The sequence below is a fragment of the Gossypium arboreum genome, chromosome 11 (genome assembly GCF_025698485.1).
Source record: "Gossypium arboreum isolate Shixiya-1 chromosome 11, ASM2569848v2, whole genome shotgun sequence".
Taxonomy (NCBI): domain Eukaryota; kingdom Viridiplantae; phylum Streptophyta; class Magnoliopsida; order Malvales; family Malvaceae; genus Gossypium; species Gossypium arboreum.
Genome location: NC_069080.1, coordinates 90224925 through 90249734, shown reverse-complemented (window position 1 = coordinate 90249734; position 24810 = coordinate 90224925). Strand labels below are relative to the sequence as shown.

The 24810-nt window shown below is 36.0% G+C and overlaps 1 non-coding gene across 1 annotated transcript; it reads left to right on the top strand.

The window, feature by feature from the left end:
* Positions 1–24442: 24442 nt before the first annotated feature.
* Positions 24443–24549, top strand: LOC128284498 (small nucleolar RNA R71). The gene has a single exon (XR_008274923.1). It is a non-coding gene; the product is annotated as a small nucleolar RNA R71 (small nucleolar RNA).
* Positions 24550–24810: the final 261 nt, after the last annotated feature.

Below are 24810 nucleotides of genomic sequence, written 5' to 3'. Positions count from 1 at the left end.
TGACACGCCAGATTCGGCCATAACATCTGGGCCGGGTTTGGGGTGTTACAACATATTTTACTTATCAAACACACCATTTAGGCCAACTTAAAAGGCCATACGTACCAATATTTACAAGCCAAGTCTCATGGCTAATCACAACACAAAACATACCAAAATGACACTAGCCTATACATGCCATACACCATATATGCAACTCTCAAAATGGTACCAAAATAGATGTCTGATAGTGTGATTGATGTCGCTAACGATCCCCAGATCCGAGCTAGCTTTGTAACACTATAAAACAGAAAACATTTCACACAGTAAGCTTTAAAGCTTAGTACGTTCGTACCATGAATAATCAACAATTTATAATATACGAAACATCAACTAATAAACATTTAGTAATTCACAATTCATCCATCAATTCTATTCTATCTCATTTAATATGTTCATGCGAATTCATCAAGCTTCATACACATAGTATCATCTACCACCTAGGTATTGAATATACCTAAACTTTCCCGTAATTATTCATTTCATTCACACCTCTCGTTCAATTACATTAATTCATTCAGAAGTCTTTCCATGCTTTAAGAATTCGCACACTTAGTGCATCAGTTATCTGCCGAAGTCGTAACAATCTCGTACACTTAGTTCCATTTCAATAAACCGAAGCTATCTCGGTATCGCACACTTAATGCCTCATATACCCAAAGCTATTTCAACTTGCACACTTAGTGCCATTTGTAGCCAAAGCTATTTCACGCACACTTAGTGTCAAACATAGTCGATTATCATCATGCTCAAACCATAATCAATATTTATATAATTTTTGCATTATCAAAGCATTAAAACATAACTATAACATCATTTATCATGTACAAACTTACCTCGTACTCAGATTTGACGATTTGGATCGTTTACTCGATAATCTTCGATTTCCCTCGATCTAAATCTGAATTCCTCTTTTCTTGATCTATATGTATTCAAAATTAACCCTTTTATTCAACAAATCATTCAATTCAATCCATATATACATATTTAGGGCATTTTACAAATTAGCCCTCACATTTTCACATTTTAACATTTTAGTCCCTATTTCATAAAAACCCAAAATACACATAATTTCAATGAACCCATGCATAGCCGAATATCATAAGGACTTCTAGGAGCTGAAAACTTTCATTTATTTTACAATTCAACCCCTCAATTTACACTTTTCTAAATTAAATCCCTAATATGCATTTTTACTTAAAATCACTTTACAAAACATGTATATCAAGCACTAAGCTTTCATAATTCATCACTAAACATCATAAAACACATGAATTCATTAATGGCATCTTTCAAAATCATCAACCAATTCACGGGCTTGATAGATTACTAAGCAACGATATCAAAAACGTAAAAATCATCAAAAATCGAGCTCAAAACATACCTTAATCACCAAATCTCCTAGCTGAACTCTAAGCTTAAATTTTATTCTTTTTCTTTTTATAATTTTGGCTAATAAGGATAAATAAATCATCCATTAACTTTTATTATAACACATATTAATATTAATACATCATTTACCATTTTGCCCTTCATTAATAAACATTCAAAACATTAACATATAATGTCATTATTGTCCGCTTACCATATAAATGGCATATTAACAACATAAGGACCTCTCATTTAAAGAGAAATAAAAAATAGGCACACTCAACATATGGAAATCAACTTTTACATTTTATAAGATTAGGTCTTTTTATCAAATTAAGCACACAAACGATTAAATTTTTATGCAAAACTTTCACACATGTCAATTCACATATTATAAGCACGAAAAATAATATTTAAATATTTTTTGACTCAAATTTGTGGTCTTGAAACCACTATTCTGACTAGGGTCTAAACCGAGCTATTACACATATTAGCTTCAGAAAACAAGAATCGCATAGATGAAGGCAGGCTCAATGCTAGGGGTAATCGCGCCCTGCTTAGCCTAATAGTCTCTAGCATAAAAGCTTCCCATCTAAAGGCCACATCATCGGGATTATAAGGGTACTTCCGTGAGCTCAAATCTTCATTCCATGGAAATAAATCTCTATTACTTCCAACTGGAGCTTCTCTGATAAAAGGCATAGAAGGAGAGACATAAGGAGCAGGATGGGGCAGGATGGGGCAGGATGGAGAGTATCTTCAACACTGGTAATCGGCAAGCTGGCAAGGGGAACAAATGGCAAGTTTTCCATCGGAGAACTTGGACAATTTGAAGCTTTAACCACTGTAGCAATAAAACCAATAGAGTTTGCGCTTCTCTTCTTACGCCGCTTCACTTGTTCACTATTCCCCTCTGATAACTCTTGAAAAGAGTTATATTTAAGGCTGCTAAATGAAATTAATTGGTTTTAATTAAGTGAATACATTTGCTTTCTTAGGATATTTTTATAACATTGCAGAATAAAGCTTGGATTACGATAAAATGCTCATTAGTTGTTACTTTTATCACTTGGGGAGGAAAGGTATGGTTTTGTGTGAACACAGGTGTAGGAAGAGGAAGAAGATAGGGAGGGAAAATAAAGGAAATGAAACATTGCCATGAAACATGGTGAGATTAATTACAAATAGAATTATCATCGCAATTCTGGAAAGATGACTCAACACTCTATCCATGTCACTCTCTGCCAATTGTGCGTGTACCAAAAAAATTAACCTAAAAAGAAGAATGAAAAAGTGCTTTGTAGTGGGACGAATCTACCCAATAAAAGAAAGAGAGAGAAGAAGAAAATAAAGGAGGAGGAGAATTATCGTACTAGAAAAATTGGTGATAGAAGTTTCTTTTTATTCAAAGTAAAACTCCATTGGAGAATTCTAGAGAAAGAGAAAGGTAGCAGCTAAGAGAGCAGAGTACATGTATGAAGAAAGGGAAGAGACATCTACCCTGGGTTAACAAGAAACCTAAAGATTAGAGAGAAGCTAGAGTGTGGCGAGAAATTTTTGCCTTTGTTTTCCTTATTTCTGTGATTCAAACTTATTTTCAGAATGTTGATGAATGATTTTATTTTGGTGTTAACTTGTCCATCTATGAACTAAATCTTTTTTGCGTTTGAGTTATTTGGGTGAATTTTTTATTAACTTTAATGCTTATGCTTTGACATTTTCTATGTCACTGTTTCATTCTATTTATGCTTATTTTAAATACATACATGCAAGCTCTAGACATAGTTGTGTAACAGCCTATTTTAGGGGCAAATCAAAACAGTGGTTTAGGGACCACAAATCCAAAGTAGAAATATTTATTTTATTATTTCTTAAAGGTCTACAGCATGATAGAATAATTGTGTAAAATTTTGTTAAGAAATTTTATCGTTTGAGTGCTCAATTTGACTAGAAGGACTAAATTGCAATAAGTGCAAAATTTGAGTTCTATAGGCTAAAGGTAGTAAATTGTTATGAAATTCTAAATTAGAGATCCTTAAATGGTTATTAGACCATTATACTTTAGCATGGAAAAAAATGGGCATGGAGTACGTAAAATTTCAAAGTTTAAATGAAGGCTAAATAAGTAATTTGGTAAACAAAGCCAAAATAACTAAATAAAAGATGTCATCTTCTTTAATTTAGTCCCTTATAGCCAAAATTTTTGGGGAAACCATAGCAGGGTTTTGGCCAAGCTTTCAAGCTCGATTGTAAGTCTGTTCTTGTCCTATTTTTAACAATTTTTATATTTTTGAGATCGTTGTTACTTGATTTATCTATTTCAAGGACTAATTTGAAGAAGGATTAAAGTTTAAAATTTGACCCATGATGAATATTCTTGTATTTTGATGTTTGATGGTGGAAAATGCATGTTTGTTGTTTGTTAAACGACTTTTATAAAATGATTTTCGGTAAAAACGTCAAATAGGGACTTGTTTGTAAAAGCCTATAAAATGTGTAGAAAAGTGTGAATAAATGAAAAATGTGGGCTATTATGAGTACGAACAACATTTGACTAGGCTTGGGTTGTGAATAAATTGAATGAAATTCATTTTACGAGCCTAGGGACTAAATTATAAAATGTTAAAAAGTTTAGGGGCAAAAATGTAATTTTATCCATAATGTGTTTTTGGGCTGAATTGAATTATGTGATGATTAAAAATGTGGTAAATGAAATTCGAGTGTAGATCGAGGGAAAAATAAAGTATTTGATGAATAGGTCCTTTTGGCCGTTTTTATAACCGAGGTAAGTTTGTATGTTAAATAAGCTTTACTTTAAATGTATTTTAAATGCTTTAATTTATCCATGATTTTTGTAATTGAGGTTATAGACACATTTGACGACGATTTGGAAAGCGAGAAATCTCAATCGAACCTTAGGAATAGAGTAGGATACAAGTGACATGTCACTAGGGCTTTATGTTATGTGATCTGGGTCCTGGTCCTGTACGTCCTACCAGTGGCTGAGTATACCGGTATATATTGTTGTTACTTGACAGCTTGTGTGAGCAACACCGAGTAGCTACACCTTAACTGATAGCTTATATGAGCAGGCCCGTTGTTGGCTCAAGAGAGAGCGTATATGTAATATGAGATAGAGGTAGCAATGGCTACATATGTGGCACCTTGTGTACAAGGTTTTCCCGAGTATCCGATATTATTATTCCAAGTGGTTCATTGGGTATGACAAGGATAAGAATATGTATGGAATTATTTCGAGATGGTACAGGTATGTACTTAAAGCTTATGATTATTAATTCGTGATATGACGATTTTAAGGTAAGTTTGTGATTGTAGTGATTTTTGATCATGAGATTATGAAAAATTACATTGCCTTATGTTATATTACTTACATGTCAATGTATGGTAAGATTTTCTTATTTCTTTCATACGAGCTTACTAAGCTATATAGCTTACTCCATTTTATTTCCATGTTTTATAGTGTCACCAAGCTAGCCCGGGTTAGAGATCGTCGGAGATCGCATCACACTATCAACTGTCATTTTGGGTATCGATGATCTTAACATTTTAAGAATATGGCATGTATAGGGACTTGATCATTTTGTTCTATGTGTCATTATGAATTTGGCCAAAAGTATTGGTTTGAAATTGTTAAGGGCTTGATGCGGTGTTTAGCCATGTAACTTGACTTATTTTGGCTGAATTGGTTGTAAGCTTAGATATATCTATATATGCATGCATGTGCAATTATCTCTTGTGTGATGTCGTTTATAAATACTTGGTAAATGGTTGAATGTGGCTTAATGGTTTTGTTGTTGAATGGTTAAGATTGGCTCATTGGTATGATAGGAAAACTAAGTAAAATTATGCATGTTATTGGTAACCATATTAGAACTTGTGGAATGTGATGTTTGGTATGATTTGGTTTGGCAAATATGATGTTATAAAAATTTTGAGTGTGGATAATGAGATGACATGACTTGGCCTTGTTTTATGGATGTTTGGTTGCCTAAATATACCATGATTTATGCCATTAAAGATTGTGGATGTGTATGTACAAATAAGGGTGACAAATGGCTTGGAAAATAGCCTTTATTTTGTCCACACGTGCAAACACATAGGCGTGTTTCTAGGCTGTGTGTGACACACGATCTGCCCCATGGGCATGTGTTCCAGCTGTGTGTCCCCTGCACCTTAATTTTGAGAAACAGAATGCTCAGAATTGAGCACAAGGGCAGAGACACGGGTGCGTGTCTCAGTCGTGTGAGGGACACGGCCTCAAGCACGGGCATGTGTCCCAACCGTGTGAAGTCTACACCTATTTTATGATAATTTAATTAACCACACGGCCTAGCACACGAGCGTGTGACTTGGCTATGTGACCTCAAATTGTTCATGCTTTGCAAAATAGAGAGTTACACGGGTTAGGGACACAGGCATTTGTGACCACACAGCCTACCCACACGGGCGTGTGACCCCTGTGCATGGTAAAAATTTTCTAAGTTTTGTAAAATTTTTCTTAAGTGCTCGGTTTAGTCCCAAACCACTTCCAAAGCATGTTATGGGCCTCGTAGGCTTGTATTAGAGACTTTATGATTGAATGCAAATGGTTTTAATTTGGTCAGAAATTTATGACTCAAAATTGTATGTTTGCTTGCAATGTGAGTCGGGTAATGCCCCGTATCCTATTCTAACATTTAATACAGGTAAGGGGTGTTACATTTAGTGGTATTAGAGATATGGTTTAGTCAATTCTCAGACTAACGTAGCGCGTATGAGAGTCTAGCTATACATGTGATATATAATTTGTGATAGTGTGACGACTCTTGACATTAAAATTGTGTTTTCATCTTTTAAATGGATCCCAACCGAGAGGTCGCTGACGATGTTGAAAGTAATGCGCCAGCTCCCGCCCAAGGGATAGCGCCATCTGAAAGTAGACCGATAACAGTTAGTTAGGGAGGAGAGGCTAGGGAAGCCTTCTTCCAAAGGATGAATGAGTGGTTTGCCGAGTTTGTTCGAACAAATTTAGCTGCCCAACATCCTCCACCCCACCTAACCCCCAACCGGTTCCCGTAGTTCCCCAAGGTGTGGAATTGTTAAAACTGAACAAGCCTCCAGTTGATAAGATTTAAAAATAAGGGGCCGAAAAATTTAGAGCCAATATTGACGATGATCCCGAAAGGGCAGAGTTTTGGCCTGAGAACTCTATCAGGGTATTTAATGGGGTGTCTTGCACACCGAATGAGTGCTTGAAATGGGCTACTTAGGCTAGAATACATACAAATTAAAGCCATTGGCCCAAATTCTTTAATTCTCACAAATTTGTGCTAATTCCATTTTCTTTTCCCACTAAATTTCAATTGTTTTGCCTTGTCAGCACATGATTGATGCCAGTCTTATCACATATGTCACAATTTCTTCTCTCCCATGTTTTAACCTAGCCGATTCAGTTTCTTCCCACATTTTCATCCCGATTCGATTTCTGCTTTTACTCTTTTTTTTCATTCATAACCGCAATAAAATCTAGCCTTTTTTCATTTTCCAACTTTCTATATTCTCTTCAATGGCTTCCCAAACAACTTCTACTTCAACCTCTGCCTCTCCGTACACTTTCTTCAGTAAACTTGCTGAAGAAAAATACTACAAAAATATTGATAAACAACCATTCTACATGGAAAAAGGATTCTTTTTCCAGGTTGCTCCCTTTATAGGGTATACAAAGGCCATATCAGCAGTTGCAGAAAAGCATGGGTGGGGCATCTTTTGTCTCCATCCTAATGATGTCTTCCTAATGGTAGACATTACTTCTCCTAACAATGCATTTATATTTGTGCATTGTGCATCAATTCTATTTGATGAGGACTTCATCAATGCCCAATATAGACTGTCTGAAGATCCTGACGAACATGCTAACTTTGTAAAGATAATGTCCCTAGAGCGCTTAGATCAGGTTCTCATTGATGTTTGTGTGGAAGGTACACAATGGTCAATCTCAAGAAATGACTGTTACACTATTGATAGAGTCTCATTGAAGCCTCAATGCAAGATTTGGTACCATTTCTTGAAAAACCCATCTCATTCATTCTAGACATAATGCTACAATCTCGAAGGATCGATGGTGGGTCGAAAGATTAATGATGGAAAAATTATCTTTCATGAGATTCATCATTGTGCCCAAAAGAAAACCGGCACATTAAATTTATCCTTATTGATTACTGTACTATGCCAAAGAATCAAGGTTCCCCTGTCATCAAATGAAGACCACCTTCCGATCAAAAGGGCTATTACTAAGTTTATTGCACAAAAATTGGCTGGCAAGGAAATGCCAAGGAAAACTATCATATGTCAATCTTCTCCCCTTAGGATTACTTTTGCTGCCCCCTTGACTTCTCACACTGAGTTTGAGCTACGAATGATTGAAGTTTTAGAGCTTTGAAACAACAATTGTATGAGTTGGAAAACCATCAGAAAATGCTTGTCACTGACTTTAGCAAAGCTCAAGAGGAGATGGCCATCTTTTAGGGATATGTCCGCCAATGTGTGTAACGTGTAGGTTTGTGCAAGTGTACATAGTCGTTATCAAGTAATAAGTAAGTATCGAGTTATCGTCTCCACAAGGATTGTATTTGTGCTAAGTCACTTAATTTGTAAAATTATATTAACAATTAGGTAAATAAAAACACAATATAGTTGAGAAGTGATGATTAGATCTGTAATGCAAATTATCCTAAGTACGCAGACTATATGAATGAAATAGATTTTAGCAAAATTAAACACAATTTGCAACAATTATAACATAAATAAACTAGGAAAATTACTTTAATTAAACTCAACTTATTATCAACATGCTTAATAACATTTGGAAAAACATTCCATGGCAACTCGATCTTTCATGAGTTTGGAAACCACATTAGGTCCTTTCGGAATCCATTACTTAGTAAATATGCATTTTACTAATCCTTATTTACTAACAGTTTCTTAGCATTCGTGTGAGGTAATAGGGACGTGTTAGGTGTGAAACAGTTTAATCACACAAATCTAAAAGCTATGCAGATAACAGAGCTTGGTTAGAGTTGTTATGCAACCTACAATTTAATCGGGTTAGGATATAAATTGTGCATGCACATTTCAATTATGCGTCCACTAGCTGTCATTTGGTTAGGATCGCTCAGCTAATTTAGGTGCATTTCAATCACATATGAACGAAATAAAAACTTGATTTTAATTGAAAACATGATCGATTGAGGCACAAACATTATAAACATGAATCAAATAAATATTATTTAATCAAAATAATCATCCTAGCTTAAATAAAATTAAGCTAACATTGTTGTAAACAAGAACAAAGAACACATAGCAAACATTTTTAGATTAAATTAAAGAAAGGAAAGATTAGACCCAAATCAAAGTGGTTGTCACTCAAGACTCTGACTGACTAGGCTCCTTCGCTTCTTTGCTTTGCTCCTTTACTGATGGCTCTCCAAGGTGGCCGACTAAGGGCTCTTTAAGAGGCTTAATAGCTAAAATCTCTATGAAGAGATGATGCTAGGCATGGGGAATGGAAAAGGCTAAGAGAATTTGGAGAGAAGAGAGAATGATGAATGAGGGAATGAATAGGTCATATTCATAGGTGAATGGAGGAGAATCGTTTGCTAAAAGTAGGAGGTTTCATCTCTTCAAGCATCTTCAATGGGTGGTCGGCCATGAATTGAGGAAATTAAGGTGATTTTTGCTTGATTTTTGCTCAATTTAATGCCAAAACAACTCGGGACTAAGGCTCTGTAACAGCCCTTACCCATATCCAACACCGGAATAAGGTACGAGGCATTACCGAACATATACACAAGCAATCATACAAAACCGAGATGTAAATTTCCATCCTAATTTAAAAATTTTCAAATACATTCATATCATCCCTAAAACAAACCTACGAGGCCCATAACATGCATTTGGAGTGGTTCGGGACTAAACCGAGAACTTTAGAAAATTTCACAACACTTAAAAATTTTTTCATGTTTTTAAAAGCCACACACCCATGTGACTTGGGACACGCCCTTGTGGGTAGGCCGTGTGGTTATATCCGCCCGTGTCCCTAACCCGTGTAACTCTCTGTTTGTCACCCAACAACAAATTGAAGTCCCACACTTGTGTGTTAGGCCGTGTGGTCGATTTAAAATTTATGATTTTTCATAAAATAGGTGCAGGCTTCACACGCCCATGGCACACGCCCGTGCCTGAGGCTGTGTCATCTACACGGCTGAGACACACGCCCGTGTCTCTGCCCGTGTGCTCAATTCTGAGCATTCTGTTTTGCAACAATTAAGGTGCAAGGGACACATGGCCAGAACACACGCCCATGGGGCAAGCCGTATGTCACACACGGCCTAGACACACGCCCGTGTGTCTACCCGTGTGGACAAAAACAAGGCTATTTACCAAGCCATTTTGTCACCCTTTTATGCACACACCTACTCAACAAAACATAACACCAATCTAAGCAATTACATTCAACCAATTCAGCCATAATCAAGACATCCACACATCATTCACATGCTACCATTTACCACATACAATCATCACATACTTATCAACTTAAACCATGCAAATTTCCACATCCATGAAAACATCATCATATGCATATATACTTAAACCAATATTAACCAATTTCAATGGCCATTTACAAAATGACTTATCAACCAACATAAGCCAACACATTTGGCCAAATTAATTATGACACATAACAGAATGACCAAGTCCTTATACATGCCATAACTCAAAATGTCAAATTCATTGGTACCCCAAAATAATCAGTTGATAGTGTGAGTGGATCTCTGACAGTCTCCAATCCCCGAGTTAGCCTGGTGACACTATAAGATGAGGGAAAGAAAAGGGGAGTAAGCTATATAGCTTAGTAAGTTCCCATGCAAATAATAGGCATCATAGACCAACATTTAACACACAATTAACATGGTGATAATTTAAGATCTTATAATCATAACTTACTCAATCATAATCTTACCAAGGGTTCATTACATAATCGTAACTTACTCAATCATAATCTTACCAAGGGTTCGTTACATAACGAGCTCATCACATATGGGTTTTTCATACATACTTGAGCCATCTCGAATTGGATTTACACACAATTCATCTTTGACATACTCATTAAATTACCCGTTGAACCACTTGGAATACTAAAGGATACTCGGTAGTTTCGTACACACGGTAACATACCAATGCCATATCCCAGATATGGTCTTACATGGGATCTCGTATCGATGCCAATATCCTAGCTATGGTCTTACATGAAGTCTCATATCAATGCCATATCCCAAAAATGGTCTTACACGAAGTCTCATATAGATTCCATATCCCAAATATGGTCTTACACATAATCTTAGTAACTCTAATGTCCTGACATTTGTATCCTATATATTCCTAAAGTTCAACTGGGATTTCACTCTTGTCATAACTTTGTTGAATACGTCTATGAGTCAATCACAATTCATATAATAATAAAGCATTTAAAACATAATAATAAAAAATGCATATTTCCATAAGAACTTACCTCGATACAAAAAAATAGAAATAGGACCTACTTGGCAAACACCTTGTTTTTCCCCCGATCTAGGTCCGAACCTCGTTTCTCTTGATTTATAATAGTAAATTTAACTCATTTATTATTAAAATTACTCAAATCAGTTCAAAAATCACATTATGGAAAAATTACATTTTTGCCCCTAAACTTTGACATTTTTACATTTTGGTCCCTAGGCTAGTAAATTGAAATAGATTCAATTTTTTCAATTCCCAATCCTAGACGAACCTCTTTTATGCTTATAAAATCCCAAATTTTACATTTAATCACACTTTACACACATTTTATAACCTTTTTACAAATTGGTCCTTTTGACATTTTCATAAAAAATCACCTAGCAAAAGTTGTTTATCTTACATCTAACATACATTTTCTACCATTAGACATCAAAATGCACAAATATTCTTCATGGATAAAATTTTATACTTTTATTTTCCTTCAAATTAGTCCTTGAAATAGCTAGATTAGGTTACAAGGATCTCAAAAACATAAAAATCACTAAAAATGGGGCTAGAACGGACTTACAATCGAGCTTTGAAGATGAACAAACCCTAGCTACGGTTCCCCCTTGAGAATTTTGGCCATGGGAAGAAGATGGACAAAAATTGGCTTTTAATTTGATTTTTAACTCATTTATTAGCCAAATGACCAAAATGCCCGTAACTTAAAACATAAAATTTCTCTAACTTCATGTCCATTTTTTGTCTACTAACCTAGAAAATGGCCTAATTACCATATAAAGACCTTCAATTTAAAATTTCATAACAATAAGACACCTCTAGCATGTAGAACTCAACTTTTGCACTTTTTACAATTTACTCATTTTTACTAAATTGAGTACTCAAACGTCAAAATTTTCGAACGAAATTTCCCTGAAATCATTCCATAAAACTGTAGACCATAAAAATGTAATAAAAATAAGTTTTACTATGTTAGATTCGTGGTCTCAGAACCACTATTCTGACTATGCCCTAAATCGGGTTGTTACAAACTCAGTCAAGTGCAAAGCTTCAGGAAAATCTCTAATTTCTTAAACATTGCAAGGACCTTGTGCAATTAAACCAAAAAGTGGTTTATGTGGACAACCAAGTGTACCTGAAAATTGGGTTGACTTGGTCTCCAATTTGGACAGTTTTGTAATCAAACAAAGCTATCAGACCTATCCAAAATAAATCAATAAATTATAGGACCAAAGAATAAAATTTAACCAATTTAAATAATTAATTAAAACCCAAATTATTAATGAAATAACTTAAAATGAATTATTTAGTATAATTTTATATTTTATTATTTAATTTAATCATGCATGGCCCACTTTCTACCTTAAAAATATAATATGCTCAATTTAATATAAAATTAGCCATTTATTGCATGAAAACTATGTAATAGAGCATAAAATCACATTTTAATAATTTATATGTCCCAATTTCATATTTTCACATATTTCATTAATTTATTAAATAATTACTTAGTTTTAACAATGAATTTAAGTAAAAGGTGATAAATTACATAGGAAAAATCCTATATTTTTTAGTTTACACACCCCCAAACTTAAATCATTGCTCGTCCCGAGTAATGTTTATGAACAGCAAAAGGTCTCGCTAAGGCAAAATTGCTAATTGTGTAAGCAACATCAATCTTTGTCCTATAATTATGCATTAATAACTTCATGCTCATCGATCTTTTTTATTAACAAGTAATTCATATACAAACATTTTGAGAATTTTATACTAAGTTTCAAAATATGCCAACATGAATCATAGTTTGTATGTATGTCACAGCCAAAGATAACATTCTTCATTCAACATAATTTCTTATCAATCAAGCAAACAATCATAAGGCTTATTTATCATCTTCATATGTTGAGCTCAGGACTTCCTCTCCACTAATGTAGGTGACATAATCATCAAATTAATAGGTCTTTTATAAGGTTGTAATACGGCTTGGTTAAAGGTAGGGATTTTAAAAGATGGGACATTTCGTTTCTAAAAATTCTTAAACTTTAACTTTGTCTTGGTTTTCTCATAATACAACCTTTTTCTTTAAGTGAACCTTTAGAACACCCCCAAACTTATTTTGAACTCAAGCTCATACATTTTTCCTTTTTGGAGACTGAGCAAACTTTTCTTCGCTCTTTATTCAATTTTTTTAAGCATGAGCACATACATATTTTTGATAATTTCCTCAAATGTTGATTACCAAGACAACTTTAGTTAAGTGGGTGCACAAAATTAGGATAACTTAAAAAGATGCTAATGTGGCTTATAATGTAGGTTCATTGCAATAAACAGGCCTTTAAGCTCAAAATTACAATTTCAAGGGTCTAATATCATAGGGTTGGCTTGTAAAGGCTCAAACGATCCAGAGAAATAGTGCCTATATCATTTTAGATTTTTATGTCCCCTAGGATTTTGCCTTAAGAAAGTTTCTATGTCAATTCTAAAGATACAAACCTTCATGCATGTCTAATCTCAAGAGAAACTAAGTTTTCATGGAAAACATTACTAGGCTAAGATCATACAAGCATTTCATTCTTCATGATAACATACTTTCACTCAGATAAAATCATCATTCATACTTGCATACAAACTATCTCATTAACAAAAAATGTCTCTAAATATTCATTTATTAAAACATTCTTATTAAAGAAATGATTGAAACATACTTGAAAATTTTAAAAATTTGAGCAATTTATTTGCCTTAACCCCCTTTAAAAAGAAACAATGTTCTCATTGCAAGAACAAAGTAATGAATGAAAACTGAACACCAGGTAGGGTTGTAAAGAAAGAGAGGTGAGTCATTAAGACTGGTTAAATACCAAGTCTTTCCTAATAACCTAATCCTAGACATGTTCATTCCCATTACCACATCATTTAGTCTTTTTTCTTTCTAAAGAAGTGTTAAGTTTATTTATGCTTGCTATGTTTTATTCTGCAGAAATTAAATCCTAATTACGAAAGAAATAAATTCCTAAAGACCTAAAAATAATTAAATAAATAACAAGATAAGAATCCCCTATTTTATTTTCCTGACTCATTCCCCTTAACTTCTTTAGCTCCATCTCCGCTTGCATCATCAATATCTTTCGTCCATGTCTCAAAGGTAGCATCTGGGAACTGAGGAAAAAAAGTATTAGAGATATTATTAAAAGAATTTCAAATTGATTCATCTCTAATTTTTTCATATTTCCAGTAAGTTTGTTGTTGATTGTGCATGAACTTGCACATATCCATCAAATTGACAACTCCGATTTCTTTGAAGCTCTTACAGAAGTCGGCATAGGTGTTGCAGATTCAGGTTCAACATTTAGCTTGACTAGTTCTTCTTCTGGCTCAACCCTTGGTTCAGGATTTTCAGATCCTTCAACTGGTTTAGGACTATTCGGTTCCTTATTAGATTCTTCCTCTCCAGTTTCTGTAACTAAATTAGTTACAGTCTCAGTTCCATCTTTTGACTCCTTAGTATCTAGCTTAATTGGCTCTTCTTGCTCGCCTTGATTCAACTCATGCACCCTCTCTACTAATCTTTCAAGATCATAATTTGTAATGCATCCTTGAACATATCGCCCCTTCAGATTTTCTTGTGTTTTAACATGGGCCCTTAAGCAAAGTGAAGGGATTAATGATGGGAAATAAGCACTTCCTGCCTTCTTTTTAGCACAATCATGAATCTCCTTGAGAATAATTTTCCCAACATTAATGGACTTTTCTGTTAAGATTTCATATAACAAAAGCATTAGTTCCATCGAGATGGTGGAACTATGTAAGATAGGCATAAAACTATAGCGAACGAAATAAAACCATACCTTTGCTACTGGTTTTAAGTACTCCCTTCGACAAGAATGGCTCCCATACTTTCTTATAATCCATTGGGATCTCGAATTTATCACAACATCAAGCACTTGTTGAAGAAAATCCCAATTGATGTTGTTCATCATAGGGTAGTACTCATCTTCTTCAACATGAGGTAAGTTAAACAAATCATTGATGGACTTAGAAATAAGAGGTACCTTTTTCTTTCGAACGATGACTTTAGTAGCGTCTTGCGTATTCAAACTAGCATAGAATTCTCGAACTAGTTCATCATCGAGAAGTGAACAAGCATCACAAAATTGTTCCCACTTGAGAGCATTGATTTTCTTTCTAATCGGTATAAGAACAACCATCAAATCATTACTCTTCAAGTCAAAACCTTTTTTTGGTATCATATGTTGATGCTTGAAGATTGAATCAAATCTCTCTTTCACTTCTTCATTGATCAAAGTTGGGTTTTCAGGAGTAGTATTTGAAGAGCTGATTTTTTTGCGAGACATGGTATCTTTTCTCGAAAATTTTGGTAAAATTTCTGCACAAAGGGAAAAAGAAAGAAATCAGCAAAGTAGTAAAGACTTGCTATGGAAAAAATCGTGCGATGGCAAGGATGGTGCGGCGGCAACAACAGCGTTCGATAGCAATGGTAGTGTGCGATAGCAAAGTTGGTGCTTCGGAATCTTCTTGCGGCAGCAATAGGTGATTTCAGCAGGAAGGGAAAAGAACTAGGGTTTCTTTCGGGATTTGAGGCTAGCGGCATAAGAGGGAAATTTAGGGATTTTTTAGGGTTTAAGCAAATTGCTTTGAGGGATATGAAAATTAGTAGAATGGAGAGGGGTTTATATAGGGAAGAATTAGGGCAACATGTAGCAAAAATATAGCTTCATTAGGGTTACTTGGGCAGTAATTAATAGAAGTGGGGGCTAAGTATGGATTTTTCCCTTCCTTTTGTTATCTTGGGCCTCAAACTCAAACTGTAACTACAACTTATAAAAAAACTTATTAGTACTTGGGCCAAATTTGACCCTCTTTATTAACATAAAAATTTAAAATTTAAACAGAACAAACGAAACTTAAAAAAAAATTAAATCTTAATTAGAAAATTTCTTCTTAACAAATTACATTAAATTAATTCCCAGGAAAGGTTGGAGGGGTCACAGCGGTCCCACTTAAGTTCCAATCTCATTAGACAGAATTAATGAAATATACTAAGTTAAGAAAATAAGTTCTAATTATTTATTTATTTACAAAATGAGTTCATGAAAAATCAAGGGTCTGTTAATTTGAACGAGGATTCAACTCGCTCAACTTCACCATCCCAATAGTGTTTTAGGCATTGACCATTAACTTTAGACGTACCTCCATAATTTTCGTATAATTCAATAGCTCCATAAGGATAAACTCGGCATATGGTATATGGTCCTTTCCATCGAGATTTAAGCTTTCCAGGAAATAGCTTCAACCTCGAATTAAACAATAAAACCTTCTGACCTTCTTTAAACTCACGATGTTGTATATGACTATCATGCCATCTCTTTGATCTTTCTTTGCACATTTTGGCATTCTCATAGGAAAACAACCTCAGCTCTTCCAACTCATCAAGTTGTAACATCCTTCTCTCACTAGCTTGCTTAAGATCAAAGTTCAACTGCTTCAAAGCCCAGTGAGCTCTAGCCACCAACTCTAATGGAAATGACATGCCTTTCCAAAGACTAACTGATAAGGAGTCATTCCTAATGATGTCTTGAATACTATTCGATAGGCCCATAATGCATCATCGAGCCTTCGAGACCTATCTTTTCTGCTAGGGCGTACTACTCTTTCAAGGATACCTTTGATTTCACGGTTCACTCTTTCAACTTGCCCATTAGATTGGGGGTGATAGGCAGTAGCAATCTTGTGCTTCACATCATATTTTTCAAGCAACCACTTAAGTCATTTGTTCACAAAGTGGGAACCTTCATCACTAATGTCCCAAATTGTGTAAACATATGCTTATGTAGGAATTGCATGACTAGCTTCAACCCACTTGGATACATAGTCCACAGCAACTAAGATGTATTTGTTCCCATACGAAGAAGGAAACGGTTCTAAGAAGTCAATTCACCATACGTCGAACAATTCAATCTCCAAAATGTTTTTCAAGGGCATCTCATTCCTTCTTGATATATTTTTTATCCTTTGGCATTTATCACAGTTCTTCACATAAACATGAGCATCTTTAAATAGTGTAGGTGATCGTGATTTTGTGTGTGATAATTTTTATAAATTTATAATGAATCGTTCTTGAAACTAACTATTATCACAATGAAGGCAAGTGTACCTATCGAACAGTAGTATTGTTTTAGCAAGACCAGATTGTCGAACCCAAAGGAACTAAAAGTACTAGTAATAACTGTCTTTTTATTATCTAGCCTAAGAATAATAGGGTTTGTTTTAACTAACTAATTAACTAAACTAAGAAATCATAGAAAATAGAATTGGGGAATTACTTTTGGAAAAACGATTGAATTAAGACAATACCTAAGGAAAAATCCACCTAGACTTCACTTATTATTTGACTCTGAATCGGACGATTTATTCATTTGACTTGATCCGTAAAAATCCTTAAGTTATATTATTATCCCTCTCGAGGCTAACAACGTCTAACCCTAGGTTGAATAATTTAAATCTCTTTCTAATTAACTACCTAAGGCTGCATTAACTCGATCTATGGATCCCCTTATTAGGTTTCACCCTAATTCGGTAAAATCTTGTCACCCTATCTCTAGGTGCGCAACCAACTTCGCTTAATTATGACAATTGTACTCTTAGACAGGGTCTATTCCTCCTCTGAATAAGAGCTTATCTTGAATCAATATCCTGGAATATCAAAACAAGAATTAAGAACACACAATTAAGAACAAGTCAAATATTTATCATACAATTCAGAAAATAATAACAAAAAAGGAAAACATCTCAGAAGAATAATGAATACAAAACATAAAGAAAAACCCAAAACTCCTTAAGGGAAATTGAGGGGAGATCTTCAGTCTTGATGATGAATCCAGCTTCTCAGATGGATTAATTGGCTTTCCTTGAGCAATTCCCTGCCTCCTTCTCTGTGTGTCTTTTTTCCTCCTCCTCTAGGGTGTATTTATAGGCTTTGGAATGCGTAAGAACCCTCAAAATTGGCCTTTTTCGAATTGGACTAAACTTGGGCTCGATAGGGACACGCCTGTGTGTAATTGCTTCAAACCGCGGTCAAGGCTGTTAAATAGGCACGGGCATGGGGTCCATCCATGTGAGTCGTGCTTCAATTCTGTCAAATTGACACGGTCGTGTGGTCTGCTCGTGTGAGGAGGTCTAGGCCGTGTTGATTTTGTACGTTGGCCCATTTCTCTGTTTTTGGCTCGTTTCTCATTCCTTTCGCTCTCCTATGCTCGCTTAAGTATCAAACATGAAATTAAGGCATTAGGAGCATCGAATTCACCAATTTTAAGGAAAAATCATCCATAAAATGTGTTAACATGGGGCAAAAATATGTATAAATTACAGTTTATCAAATACCCCCACACTTAAGCATTTGCTTGTCCTCAAGTAAAATTCTCAACTCATAATTAAAAATAAATTCTTCTCAACTTATAATCTCTATCGAAAATATCTCAAACTAATTCATGAGTAGTCGTACATTGAGAATTCAACTAAAAGAACATTAGAGCTTCAAACATTCCAAGTTGAGTATTTAATCATGCAAAACTTAGGCATCTCCCCTTATCTAAGTGATTACCTCAATTCGAAATCTCACGGAGTTTAACATCCTCACTAAAGATTCACTCAAATCACTCAAAGTGTTTAAGGACAATGAAAGTAGCACTCATCAGTCAATATGAAAAGTTATTACCATAGGCTTGCATGAAAATCAAATCTCCACCACTATAAATTGAGATGATACATCAATCAAAAGGCCTTTAGAGGGTTGTAACGTGGCTTTGGTTAGGGGGTGTGGTCACAAGCTGAAATAAACGGTTAGAATCGAGATTGAATTGAAAAACCACTTAACTAGAAAAAGATTTAATCATCATTTGCATACAATAGAGCTTCTTCTCAGAATATGAAATTTAAATACTTAAGCTCAAAAACAAAAGAATACTACTAATGTGTATACACTTTTTTTTTATTTAAGAACAAGTCAAATAACATAGACTAACTATTAAGAACAAGACATAACTAAGCAATTTATTCAACTCAAATCTCAACAAAAATAGGGATCAAAATAATTAAGGGGATTTCAACAATAATGGGTTAAGGGTTAATATTAAGGGTAATACAAGAAATGGCTTGTTAGCTCAACAGGGTTTACTAAGGGTTAATCGTGGAGGTAGGCTTTTCATGGCATGAGTGGGTTAATCTTAAGTGCCTTTCTCATTTTGACATGTCAAATCGAATAGTGTGGTCTTGACATGCATAATCAAGCAAGTTCTAGAATAACAGTTCAATACTGACGCACTCATAATGAAAGTAAGCATAAAAGAATTAATAGATGCTCTTGAAGGCTCAAGATCTCACAAAAATTATGGTTTTTTGATGTTTAAACTTGTGAATTCCAATTCAAGATAATCCTAGACTTGGGGAAACAACCTAAAATTTTGAATTCTTAAAAATCAACTTATCATGCTTAATTTACTAGTATCTTTAAAGTTTAAATAAGTGCATGAATGCTTATGTTTTAAATTAAGATATATCAATAAAAATTATAAATCAATCAAAATTTATCCTAAACATGATATGAGAGCTTTTCAAGAGAACAAGTCAATCATTCAGGGATTTTTCTAATATAAAAATGAATACCCCCATACTTAAGATGTACATTGCCCTCAATGTATAAAGATAGATATATAGAAAAGAATATAAAAATAAGATAGGAAGAGAAATGAAACTTCTTGAGTGATGAATGAATTTCCTTGAACTGGAGTTTTGGAGAATAATCGGCGTGAGGGTGGAGGAGGATACTCCGGCGGTGGTAGAGGTTCATTAGTCCATAAGTCCTTCACCGAGAGAATATTATATCTGAAGTTGGTTATGGTCGTGGTCGAGCAGGACATGGCAACCGTGGAGAACCTTTCCCAGTGGAGTTTCGAGTCTCTGAGTAATAGTGAGCTTTGGAGCTCTTTATAACTGTGATAGAATCAGGAACTCTTTTAGGAAATATATAAGGAAGAATGATTACTCGGTAGCAAATAGTCGGAATTCAAAATTGTTAAATAAAAATTATAAAACCTAATAAAAATAAGCTTAAAGAAAAATAAAAAGTAGTCCTAAAGTAGAATAAAAGTAAAAACATAAAATAATAAACAAAAGTTTTTAAACATCTTCATCGCTAGATGGTTCGCGAGGTGGGGGTGGCGATGAGATGTGGAAGTGCTGACAAACCTAGTGTAGTGTAACATCAATGTGATCGAAGCGCTAAAAACATTGCTGCTTGAATCGAGTTAGGCGCTCAGAGATGTCAGCGTATGAAGCCGCCGCATGAACTGGACGAGAGGGTGGTGGTGGCTGAGACAGTAGGTCCTCGTGATTTGGAGGGACATCATCAGTAATGTCCTCGGGGGCCTCCTCCTCAGTAGATTGGGCGAGACAATATTGAGGAGGGTAGGTTCCTCGGCACTTCTTGATCATCCTCATACTTAGCATGCTCGAGATGCCCTGTGGGGACATCGGGCCCATGAGAGTGTAGGAGGATGATTGAGCCACTGTGTTGAGGAGCCTGAAGTACCGAGCCAACAGCGTTACATAAGGGCCAATGGAGATGGCCCCCTTCCTATGCCGCTCCATCTGATGCTGAATGGTGAGGGCAATGAAATAAGCAAGGTCTATGACGTGCCCGTGTGACATACACCATAGAAAGTAGGCGTCGTGAGTGTTGACGACGCCATGCTCTCTCTCCTTCTAGTTAACGTGTGAGCCAAAATGGCGTGTAAGTACCTTAGAGAGGGAGGGAGAGCCGATGCCTTGGAGCAGCTAGGATTGTAGGAGGCAGCGCCGAGACCGAGGGCGTCCCAGAACAGTGAAGGAGAACGATGGATGTGGCAGTTGAGAGCATGTAAGTCATTCTCCTCCTTAAACTCCTTCGTATATAAGCCCAGTGCAGTACCGAAGTTTGGGACGCTTAGCTGGTGGACTAATCTGCCTAGGTGAAATTGGACTGTGCCTGGATCATCGTAGTTTGTCATTATGGTCTGAAGATGAAACGTTGAGCATAGTTCCATCGTGAGCTCGAGATATGTCAGCTCTATGATCCCAAAGAAAAGCTCCCAAGGGTCGGTGGTTAGGAGAGCCCAAATCACATCAGCCAACTGAACTTGTTCTACTGCAACCCAGTCGATGCAGCGGCCAGCAATTAAAGGTCGGGCCCAGAGTATTTGGAAAAGTTCTTCTTGGGGCCCAATGGGGAACTGCAGGAAAGGGTAACGAATTTTCGCAGTAGGACCCGAGGATAATGATGCTCCCTTCCTTTTTTTTGAAGCAGGGACGATGGCCTTTTTACCACGTGAAGACAACATTGTATACCTGCAATATAAAAAAGAATAATAATAGGTAAACGAATTTGAAAAGGAAAAAGCCATGAATTTGAACTAACAATTTCAGCCAAAACTACTAATACTAACCAAACTCAACCAGAATAATCAATTTCATAGCATAATTTCGTGACATTAGCATGGTAATAGCATAAGAATGAGTATAGTAATGGCATGGGTATGACAATAGAATGAGGCTTTCCTAACAACTCGATTCAACATGAAATGTTATGAGAAATAACCTAAGAATGCAAATTAAATGATAGAATAATGCACAAAATGAAAATATTATGAGAAAAATGAAGATTATTTTGATAATAAGTATTAGAAATAAGTAAAATAGAAGTGAAAAGAGTAAACAAACGCTAAGGGAGAGAGATTGGGTGTCAAAAATGGAGTGGGAAGTAGCGCATGGGCATGGTAGAGAGGCCGTGTGGACTTGCAGCGGCTAGGGTTAGGGATTTTTAGTGAAGAAGACAATGAATAGTGCAGGGTATTTATAGATTTTGGGAAACACGGCCAGGGTAAACGCCCGTGTTCCCAAATTTTTTCCCATGTGATTCACGAATTTTAAATTTGGGCGTGTTTGACAATTGGCCCACATCCGTGTTCCTTGGGCGTGTGGGTGCACACGGCCGTGTGACACAATCGTGTCTGTCTTTGTTCGCTTCTCCCATGCTGGTGTATGTAGTCCCACACCCGTGCTAATCTAACAGGTTCGACCACGGTTGCTGGGTACGAGTGTGTCGCACGCCCGTGTTAATTTGACAGGTTACGCCATGGTTTCAAGGCACAGGCGTGGTGAACACCCATGTTGTTTTGGCAGGTTCGCCCACGGCCATGTTGCACGGACGTGGTGATTTATTATAGCCCGTGCTTAGAAAAATATTTACCCTATTTCCGCACGGTCCTAAGCAAGCCCGTGTGCTTGGCCGTGTCTATGTGGTAAACCTGTATTCAAAAGCTTTGTTAGTGACTTAGGTGTTAAACACTAAAATTTAAAGAAGTTAATACAGTTAGTGCTCGGGTTGCCTCCCGAGAGACGTTTATTTATAGTCTAAGCTCGACTTACCTCTCCATTGAATGGTCATGGTGGTTCAAGGAGTTTATACTCCTCATTCTTGCTGTGAATCTCATCAAAATAAGGTTTTAGGCGGGTATTGTTTACCTTAAAAGTGCCGAACTTAGGATGATTTACCTCGACTATACCAAATGGCAAAATGCTAAATACCGTAAGAGGGGTTTCTTCATTCGGTTTGGTAGTGAGAATGTGAGGATTTGCGGTATCTAATAAAACTTTATCTCCAACCTTAAGTTGATTTGGAAAGGTAGTGAGCTCATCCTGGTGTAGTTTTGGTTTATCATGTGTTCTCAGTTTATGTGTCTGCCATTCATCTAACTCTTCGATTTGTAGCCTTCGTTCTTCATGAATAGGTCCTCTACTATTGCTTGAAAGTGGCTCATTTAGTTCCTTCAAACTCATTTCCTGCAAAGTAGGTTGCACCATATTGTTAGTTTTAGTAGAGTGGTTTAGACGATCACCTTCAATTTTCGACGTGTTGCCAGAATTGCGAGCTTGAAGGGTGATTTTTTCGTCTCCCACACGAAGTGTGAGCTCACCTGTGCCAACATTAATAATTGTTTTAGCAGTTGCTAAAAAGGGCCTTCCTAAAATCAAAGGAGTGCTACTATCCTCCTCTATGTCTAGAACAATAAAGTCAACGGGAAATATAAACTTATCGATTTTAACTAGCACATCTTTAATAATACCCCTAGGAAATCTTATAGTTTTATCTGCTAATTAAATGCTCATCCTAGTCTGTTCAGGTTTCCCAAGACCTAATTGTTTGAACATTTTGTAGGGCATGATGTTAATACTAGCCCCTAAATCAGCTAATGCATTATTAACATCTAAACTACCAATTAAGCAAGGAATTGTAAAACTCCCTGGATCTTTTAATTTGTTGGGTAGCTTATTCTGCAGAATAGCTGAGCAAACTACGTTTAGCTCCACATACGACGCCTCGTCCAACTTTCGCTTATTTGCTAAAAGCTTCTTTAAAAATTTCATTGCGTTTGGCATCTGCGGTGGAGCTTCAATAACTGATAAGTTAATATGTAATTTTTTTAAGAGTTTAAGGAATTTACCAAATTCCTCATCTGAGCGGTCTTTCCTTGTCGCATTAGGGTATGGCACACGAGGTTTGTATTCTGTACTTATCGATTTCTGCTCATTGTGGTCTACCTCACCTTTGCCTTTGCTTATCTCAGTTTCTTGCCTTGGTTCTGGTTCAAGTGTGACTAACCCTTCCTTATCTTGACTAGTAATCGCGTTGAGTTGCTCCCTTGGGTTAGATTCTATGTTGCTTGGCAAGCTACCTTGCAGTCATTTAGAAATCAACTTGGAAAGCTGTCCAATCTGAGTTTCGAGCCTTTGGATCGAAGCTTGTTGATTCTTAAGTACTGTCTCGATATTTTGAAAATGGGTTTCTGACACCGAGATGAATTTGGTTAGCATCTCCTTAAGGTTCGGCTTCTTTTCTTGTTAGTAAGGTGGTTGTTGAAAACCCGAAGGATGTTGTGGCCTCTGATTTCCTTGACCGCCCCACGAGAAATTGGGATGGTTCCTCCAACCTGCATTATAAGTGTTACTATATGGGTTATTTTGGGATCTAGAGTTATTGTTACCCATATATTGGACTTGTTCCTCCTTGATGCTAGGGTTGAAGGGTTGATATTCTGTGCACGCTCCTCCTCCATTCAAATCGCACCTCATCACTGGATGTACCTGAGTGGAACCACACAAACTGTCAATCTTTTTATTTAAAAGTTCTACTTGGTTAGATAGCATAGTAACCACGTCGAGGTTGAAACCACCAGCTGCTTTCGTCGGCTTTGTTCTCATAACTTGCCACTGATAGTTATTCAGTGACATCTCCTCAATAAATTTGTAAGCTGCCTCAGGTGTTTTATTATTGATAGTTCCTCCAGCGGCTGCATCAATCATCTGTCGAGTCGAAGGATTCAGGCCATTATGGAACGTTTGAACCTGTAGCCAGAGTGGTAACCCATGGTGGGGGCATCTTCATAAAAGGTCCTTATATCTCTCCCATGCATCGTAGAGTGTTTTTAAATCCATCTGCACAAATGAAGAGATATCATTACGTAATTTGGCTGTTTTAGCCGATGGAAAATATTTTAATAGAAATTTTTCGATCATTTGTTCCCAAGTAGTGATTGACCCTCGTGGTAACGAGTTCAACCACTGTTTAGCATTGTTCCTTAATGAAAAGGGAAATAACCGAATACGAATGACATCATTATAAACGCCATTAATTTTGAAGATCTCGCAAAATTCTAGGAAATTTGCCAAGTGAGCATTGGGATCCTCGTCCTGCAAACCATCAAACTGAACAAACTGTTGTATCATTTG